This window comes from Thermothelomyces thermophilus, chromosome 3, assembly GCF_000226095.1.
Source record: "Thermothelomyces thermophilus ATCC 42464 chromosome 3, complete sequence".
Lineage (NCBI taxonomy): Eukaryota > Fungi > Ascomycota > Sordariomycetes > Sordariales > Chaetomiaceae > Thermothelomyces > Thermothelomyces thermophilus.
Window position 1 is genome coordinate 180,527 of NC_016474.1, and position 9,521 is coordinate 190,047.

Here is a 9,521-nt window from a genome sequence, read left to right on the forward strand (position 1 = left end):
AGCCCGTGCTCCCTAGCGATCTTGTGTTAGCCTTGCTTCGTGCCCTTCTTGATTAGTAGCTCATTCAGCCTGCTGCACCCCACCAGGTCGCGGTATATGGTTAGCTCGTGACACGATGCCCCCTCTTTAGGGCTTTCAACCCGAAAGCTTCTTATGACTTGTTTCAAATACTACTAACACCCCCTTTTTCTAGTAGGTAACATCCTTCTTCCGCTAACTTCCTTTTGCTATGGCTAATCGTGTTCCTAGGAATCGTTACAATCTCAAACGCGAACGACACGCTATTGCGATTAAGATTAAGCAAGAGGGTTACGAGGTCGCTATACCTTGTAAGCATTGTTAGAATGCGAAGCCGCGAAAGTATTATATAATAATAGAGGGTTTAAACAAGTATTAAAACTGTGTTCGCATAGGCAAGAAGTATAGTAGTCCGAACGTTATAGATGCCTATAGGTTCCTTGTTATTTTCTTTTATAGTCCTAGGTTGCTAACTGTCTTAGTCCTTTCGAATTTGTCAGAGCAAGAAAAGGTTTCAAAAGAGATTACTAAGACCGAGGCGTTACTTGCTTAGACATTAAGCCGTTTAAGTCGATTACGTCGTTTATAGCAATCCCTACACGATCGTGGTACCGAAGTTTTTCGTCATGGTATAGCTCGTCTAGAGGAGGAGGAAGAACTAGATACTCCTCCGCCGATGTTAGAGACGCAGACTCTTGCGGGCCAGGCTTAGGCGTTAGGTGCTTTTGACGTGTTCGATTGGGAGTCGATCGGGTTGGATCCCGGTCCTAATTCTAGCAGGTTCCCCTCTTTTTCTACCGGGGAATGGGCTTTAGAGCCGGTTCTTATGGCCGGTCAGGATTCTGTCGGTAGAACTGCTCTAGTTTCTCAGGGCAATTCAGGTTCTTGATAGGTTCCCATGAGTTATCTTCTAGTCCGAAATCAAGCCATTTGACTAGGTACTATAGTTCTCTATTAATAATGCGTGAATCTAGAATTTCTTTGACGTCCTATTCTTCTTCCTTATCTTCTACCTTAATATATATAGTAACCTTAGCGTTTTGCGGTGCTAGTTTGAGAAGTGAAATATAAAAAATATCCGTCCGTAGTCGCATAGATGATAGTAACGATAGTTGGTAGTTAGATGTCGAAATTCGTTCTTTGATAACGAAGGGTCTAACCTTCTTGAAGTCTAGCTTCGCGCTTAGTTGTTTGGTTCGTAAGTTTCGTACGATCAGGTAGACTTTGTCTCCCCTCTCTAGGCAAGGTCCCTTGAGCCTGTGTTTGTCGTAGTAATTCTTTATTCTGGTTTTGACAAACTCGAGTTCCTTTTTAAGCTTTTTATATAGTGCGTACATTTGTTCTACTTTGACTGTTACTCTTGGCACTATGACCTCTAGTCCTTGCCTAAGGTCTACTTTATATCTATAGTTCGCGAAGAACGGTGTGACTTTAGTTATTTCCGTTAGCATTGTATTATAAGCGAGTTATACTATTAGTAATAGTATGACCTAGTCGTCTTGCTAGTAGTTAACGTAAGAACGGAGATATTGCTCGACAACTTGGTTTAGTCGCTCCGTTTGTCTGTTAGTCTATAGGTGATATGCCGTTAACAGCTTACTATTAACGCCTAATCGTTATATTAACGCTTGCTAGAACTTCGATACGAACTTGGTGTCTCTATCGGTGATCTATTCTTGCGGCCAAGCATACACTGATGTAACTTGCCGATAGATCACGTCTACTAACTGTTCCGCTATCTAGGACTCCTTATAGGGAAAGAAGTATGCCCATTTAGTCAGGCGATCTACTATAGTAAGAATACTATCGTAGATTACTCTTATAGCCGTGTCCTTGGATTCTGGCAGCTTTGTAATGAAGTCTATTGTAATTAAACTCTATGGTTTGTTAGCTGTTAGTAGTAGCTAAAGTAGCCTATATAGCTTATATTATGCCGTTTTGCTTCGATTGTAGATATTATAGTTCCGTACGACTTCCTTAACTCGTACTGTTAACTATAGAAAGTCGTAGTGTTTCTTAACTTATGCGATAGTCTTTGTAACTCCTTTGTATCCTCCGAGTTTCGACTCGTAGAGCTCTCGAATCATCCATAGCTATTGGTCTTTATCGTAGATATACGCTTTACCTCGGTACTAGAGTTTCCTATCTTTTTCTTCTACTCCGTTAGGTACTAGTGGTCTAGGTACTACTTAATACTATGCCTTGTTAATCCTTTTTCCTCGAAAGATTGCGTAGTATTCTAGGAACGAGTCAAGTAGATTATCTTCCACGGGTATCTGTATTTCGTGATATAGCGTTCCGTCTATTCGCTCCTTAAATAACGGTGGTGTTGTTTCCGTTCGTCCTTCTATATGATCCGTTCGTCAGCTTAAAGCGTCCGCTCGTATGTTCTCTTTGCCCTTCTTGTAGCGGATCTCAAAGTTAAATTCCGCGAGGAATTCTACCTATCGTATTTGTCGTCCGTTGAGCTCCTTCGTCGTCGTAAAGTATTGCAGGTTCTTATAATCTGTATATACTTATACCGGTTTAATCGTACTACTAAGGTATAGTCGCCATTCCTTGAAAGCTTCGACAATCGCAAGTAGTTCCTTATTATAGATTAGATAATTAAGACATAGTCCGTCGAGTTTTTTTAAAAAGAAGGCTATAGGATATAGCTTTCCTTGTCCGTCTCGTTGTCCTAATTGTCCTCTGATAGCGTAGTCTGAAGCGTCCGTTTCTACCTTGAATAGCTTCTTAGGGTCTAGCAGTACTAGTACTAGATCTTTAGTAATGGCATTCCGGATCTACGTAAATGCTTGCTCGTGTTACTCTTCCTATTAGAATTTAGTATTCTTCTTAGTAAGCTTGTACAAAGGTCGTACGATCGCTCTAAAGTTCCTAATAAACATCTGGTAGAAGTTTACAAATCCGATGAAACTTCGTACTTCCGTAACTGACGTCGGTCGTAGCCAATTCTTAATAGCTTTAACCTTTGAAGGTTCTATCCGGATTTGTCCTAGGGATATTTTATATCCTAAAAAGACTATCTTCCTAATATGGAATTTGCTCTTTTCCTTGTTAACTGATAGCTTGTATATATATAGCGTGTCTAATACTGCTTTTACGTGCTTCCGGTGTTTGTCTATCGTCTTAGAGAAGATAAGTATGTCGTCGAGATAACATACCGTAAATTTGTCGAGAAAGGGTCAAATAGCTTAATCAATTAGGGCTTAGAACGTTGCCAGCGCGTTTGTAAGTCTAAATGGCATGACAAGGTACTTGTAGTGGCTATAGGGTGTCCTAAAGGCCGTTTTCCACTTGTCGCCTTCTTTGATCTATATATAGTTGTAGGCTGATGGCAAGTTAAGACGTATAAAATATTAGGCTCCTGCTAACTGATCTCAGAGCTATGAGATTAGTAGTAACGGGTATCGATTTTTCACGGTCTGTTCGTTAAGTTACCGATAGTCGACATATAACCGTAGCTTTCCATCTTTCTTAGGCATAAATAGGATTAGGTAGCCTACTAGCGATATCGACAGGTAGATATATCCTCTTCGAAGGTTCTCCTTTAAATATCGCTTAAGTTCTTCGTTCTATATCTAGCTTATGTAGTAAATCTTAAAGAACTTTAGTCGTGCTCCTTCCTTAAGCTTGATCTCATGATCCTATAGGCCGTGTTCTAGTAGTCCTTCTAGATATTTTGGTTCGAATGCTAGGTATCCTTTATATTCCTTCGGTACTTCCCTAGTCTTGTCTCGTCTCTCGGTTTTCTAGTAGTATACGAACTTGGTTCTATCTATAGCGATGCTAGCGATTTCTCCTATCTTAACCTACTACTCCTATTACAGTGCTCCGCATTTGTCAACAGAGAGAATAGCTATTGGCGATTTAGCTCGTTCCTCCTATCGCGATATCGATGTCGTTATGCCGCCTCTTCCAGAGTCTATAGTAGTCTGCCTACTACTGTCCGTCTCTTACGGTAGATCCGTAGGACATGCCTTTCCTTAAGCATCGTCTACTCGTGATCTTTGTACGCTCCCTATCTTGCTAGTCAAATACGACTCTGTTTAGGGTTATAGGTAGCTACTATTCTTCTAGCTAATGTCCAGGTCGTAGTCTTCATACTATAGTAACCTTAATATTATATCTTTATCGTTACCTATATCTATAATACTAAATATAACTGCTATAGTCTTTCCTACTATAGTAATGTCGATTAGTTTAGTCTCCCTACGTACCTATTACGTTGGAAATAGCCCTTTGACTATACTATACTTCCGCTTTATTCTCTAGGGTATCTATAGCTAATTTACAAGTGTCGGCGAAATCAGATTTATCTTTACTCTACTATCTACTAGTACGAGCATTTCGTGCTGTTTCCATTATGCTATTATCTATAATCGCTTGTCTTGCCGCCGTCGTCTAAAGATTGCGGCAATTTCTTATATTTCTGCTAGGAGGTCTCGATATAGTGGTCTCTTACGCTAGTTCCTCCTGTACTACGTTACTACTCGCTGCTACGTAGACGTTAATAGTTTCCGGGCCCCTTGAAGGGCCCTGACCCGTTTCCTAGGTTAGTGCTAACCTCTTCGGTTATTCGGCTGATAGTGGCTTCGTCGATCGTGCTCATTTCCGTGAGCTATTAAGTGCTTGCGGCTTCCTACCATTAGGTCCGTTCTGCTTTTCGTCGTACGTACTATAGCTTCGTCTAAAGCTCCCGAATTTGTAATTTCTTTTCTTCCGTATAATAGAGGTAATTGTTGCTCTAGCACGAGTCTTATATATCTCGTCTGGTTCCGTAGTACCTAGGCTAGGCTCGTTTTAGAACTACTATGATGCTTTCTAAATTGCGGGCTTCGATCTTCTAGAGTAATTCGGCCGCTCTGTTTCCTGTATCGTAGACCTATTCTACAGGGCGTAAGCTTCTGTCCTCATTTCCTTGTCAGGTTAGCTAGTGATTGTTTTCGAATTTGTCGCGGAAGTGGTATCGGCATTTGTGTGCCATACACTGGAACCAGGGCACTTGTACATGTGCCTCGTGTCGAGGGTGCAGTCGTATAGCGTTACCTAGAAGGTATTAGAACTCTTTCCCGAATCCTTCCCATTATACGTAGATTGTAGATACTCTAGTGCTAATATAGGAGTATTTCTTCTAGTAGCTTTCCTATATACGTTTGTCTTTCCTGCGGTTTACGTGTATAAACTAGTATTCTAGGTTCCGTATATCGTTACTAAGTTACTAATTGTCAAGGTACCTAGCGTAGCTATTAGGTCTATTATATACTATAAGCTATTCTCCTTTAATGGTTTCTACGATACGTCGGAGTTCCCTTATTTCGTCCCTTATTTTATCGCTCTACTAGGCAAGTCGAATCAAGCGTTTATCCCGTTTGTATAGTTCTATGTTAAGTCGGAAAACTTCGTTACGGTGCCATTCGATTCGTTCCTAGAGGAATAAAGCATTAGGTCCGGGTCTTTCGATTCCTTAGGTGTCGGTTGTCTACGATCTATCCTGCCTCTATGTGACTATGAAACCCTACTGCCTCAAGGCTAGGAGAATCGAAACTAGCGGTATATACTCTCCTGCTATATCCTATTCGGCAAGACCTGTCTCTGGGTTTATAGTGACCAGTTCGGAGTATAGTGCTTGTTTGTCTTCACTATCGCCGTCGTATCCGAGACTATCTATATCACTATCCTTGTCTTCGTAGCTTGTAGCTGCTACTTCGGTAACGTTCTTGGTAGTTTTATCGATATCCGCGATTTCTTTTCTAGGGACTGGCTTCTACTCTTTCTTTAGGCTTCGGCATTCTCGCTTGTAGTGCCCTTTCTTTCCGTAGTTATAGTAGGTAACATTAGACTTGTCTTTAGTTGTCTTCTTCCGGTCCTGCTTCTATGCTACATCTATATCTATAGCTCTAGGGTATGTCCTATACAAGGTACTAACGTACGCTCGCTTTTTCTTGTCGTTAGCCTTAACCGTAGTTCCGTTCATTTGACCTCGTTTCTGCTACTCTTATATGTAGAGTCGATCATCGATCCTAATAGCCTATACGATATATTTGTCTAAAGTCTTAGGCCGATCGTACTTATATAGCTTGTCCTTAACCTTTTCCTTTAAGCCATTATAGAATAATTATATTAGCGCCTTGTCGTTAAGCTAAGACTTAAGTATATCCTATCTAAACTATATAGCGTAGGAGGCTACTAACTTGGTCTATCGGAGATTGGCAAGTCTTTCTTGTGTATGAATCTTCTTATCCTTATTGCCAAAAACCTTCTAAAGCTCTTCTTTGAAACGGTCGTAAGATCGGAAGACTGCCTATATAAACGCGTCTTGGTCGTCTTTGTCTTCCTTAGTGAGGTAGTCGTTCTATATAGGCTCAAACTATCTAAGTGCCTTACCCTCTAGTCTCGTAGCTATATAAAGGACTTTGGCTTTATTATCCGGAAACTTGTCATCGTTAAGCTAGAAGTAGGATCGGAGGTTTGTCAGGAATGCTGCAAGATCCTCCTTAGTTCCTCTATATTTGTTAGGTAGTTCGATCTTGATGTACTTTGCTTTGGCGCCCTTAAGTGCCTCGATTTTGGCGTAGGCCTTGTTAACCAACTTCTACGAGTACTTTTCGCGGTTCTCGAGTTCCTTGATTCGAGCTTAAGCAGCCTTGTCTCTCTAGTCCAACTCCTAAACCCGCTGCTGGAGTTGACCAAGCTAAGTGAGCAGCTATTCGGCCGTGACGTCGGTAGCCATATTGATATCAAGGTCGAAGTTACCTCCGTTCTGAACCATAATAGAACAAAGGGAGTAGTAACAACGTGTGACGAACCTAACTCAGACTGCTTCTAAAAGGGTCTAGACGGAGGTAGGTTAAGCGGGACAAGTAGGCAGGTCGTCTAAGGGATTTGGTGAAGCTAAAGGGTTTATAACAACACTTAGAGTTGTCTCTTATAGTAATTAGCAATGCTTGGTATAAGTACTATGATTGTAATTGTTACCACTAGTGAACTCCTAGAGTCTACTATAACGAGTGACTATTTATATATATATATACTTCTACCGATCGCTTATAGTCCCTTTCTATCCTGCCCTTAGATCGCCTTTAGTAGCTAGCTATCCTCTGCTATCTTTCCTTTTGGCAATTGTTTGCCTATGGTAGCCTGTACTCCCTAGCGATCTTATGTCAGCCTCGCTTCGTGCCCTTCTTGATTGGTGGCTCATTCAGCCTGCTGCACCCTACCGGGTCGCGGTATATAGTTGGCTCGTGACATTTAGGTCTTTCGGTTCCTTAGGTATTGGTTATCTATAATCTATCCTGCCTTTATATAACTATAAAACCCTACTACCCTAAGGCTAGGAGAATCGAAATTAGCGGTATATACTCTCTAGTCGTGTCCTATTTAGTAAGACCTGTCTCTAGGTTTATAGTAACCAGTTCGGAATACGGTACTTGTTCGTCTTCACCGTTACCATCATATCTAAAACTGTCCGTATCACTGCCCCTATCTTCGTAGCTCATAGCTACTACTTTGGTAACATTCTTAGTAGTTTCGTCGATATCTGCGATTTCTTTTCTAAGGACTGGCTTCTACTCTTTCTTTAGGCTTCGACATTCTCGCTTATAGTGCCCTTTCTTTCTATAGTTATAGTAGGTAATATTAGACTTGTCTTTGGTCATCTTCTTCTAGTCCTGCTTCTATACTATGTCTATATCTATAGCTCTAGGGTACGTCCCGTACGAAGTACTGACGTACGTTTGCTTTTTCTTATCATTAGCTTTGACTATAGTTCTATTCATTCGACCTCGTTTCTACTGCTCTCGTATATAGAGCCGATTATCGATTCTAATGGCCTATACGATATATTTGTCCAAAGTCTTAGGTTAATTATACTTATATAGCTTGTCTTTGACCTTTTCCTTTAGGCCGTTATAGAACAATTATATTAATACCTTGTTATTAAGCTAAGACTTAAACATGTCCTATCTAAACTATATAGTATAGGAGGCTACTAACTTAGTCTATCGGAGATTAACAAGTCTTTCTTATATATAGATTTTCTCGTCTTTATCGCTAAAAACCTTCCGAAGCTCTTTTTCGAAACGATCGTAAGATTAGAAGACTACCTATATAAATACGTCTTAGTTATCTTCGTCTTCCTTAGTAAGGTAGTCATTCTATATAGGCTCGAACTATCTAAGTGCCTTGCCCTCTAGTCTTGTAGCTATGTAAAGGACTTTGGCTTTTTCATCTAGAAACTTGTCATTATTAAGCCGGAAGTAGGATCAGAGGTTTATTAGGAATCCTACAAGATCTTCCTTAGTTCCTCTGTATTTACTAGGTAGTTCGATCTTAATATAGCTCGCTTTGACGGTCTCGAGCGTCTCGATTTTGGCGTAAGCCTCGTTAATCAATTTCTATAAGTACTTTTCGCCGTTCTCGAGTTCCTTGATTCGAGCTTAAGTAGCCTTGTCTCTCTAGTCTAACTCCTAGATCCGCTACTAGAGTTAACCAAGCTAGGCAAGCAATTATTCGGCCGTAACGTCGGTAGCTATATTGGTATCGAGGTCAAAGTTACCTCCGTTCTAAACCATAATAGAACAAAGGGAGTGATAGTAACGTATAATGAATCTAACTTAGACTTCTTCTGAAAGGATTTAGATAAAGGTAGATTAAGTAGAGCTAGTAAGCAGGTCGTCTAAGGGATTTAGTGAAGCTAAAGGGTTTATAATAATACTTTAGTTGTCTCCTTATAATGTTAGGGTACTATAAGTTATAATTGCTATTACTAGTAAACTCCTAGAGTTTGCTAGAACAAGTGACTATATACAATTTCCTTGTCCTTCCCCTTTGAGTCTTGATTATGCGATCGCTACTACGATCCTATGATCGTTACCTAAGTGCTCGTCTTGATCGAAGTGCGATCACTGCGATCACTTCCTGATTGGTCCTTAGGTCTTGTGGTTCCTAATTGGTTCTGTGCGCCTTGCCGGGTCGCCTTATGCAGCCAAATCGTGATAACGCCTCTATCCTTCTTCCTTTAGAACCATTACTAACTACTATAGTAGAGATATAAAGATCGTTAGTTCTATCTGTATATCCACTGTAAGAGGTTATAAGCCCTCTATTAGAGGCTCCTATAGTTAGTTTCTTCTCTTTTTTAACTATAGTTATCTTATTAACAATAATAATAACCATTTGGCTCTAGAGGCTCCTATAGTCATTTAACTCTATTAGACTATAGCTACCTTTAACCTAATTACTAAAAAACTAAAACCTAACTAAAGCGGTTTAATTACTAGCCAGAATTATAGTAACAGAACTAGCAAACCTATTAGCAAATTAACCTTTCTTTTATTACTCATTCCTTTATAGATTGCTCTCTTCTTTAAGACCTCTGCTAATCGCTTAAATCTATAGACTTTGGCCTTTAGTAATTAGATTCCAAAGGTCCTAGTCATTTCCATCTATAAGAGTAATAACTAAGTTAAGATTCTATTAAGATTTTCTTCCTTCTATTA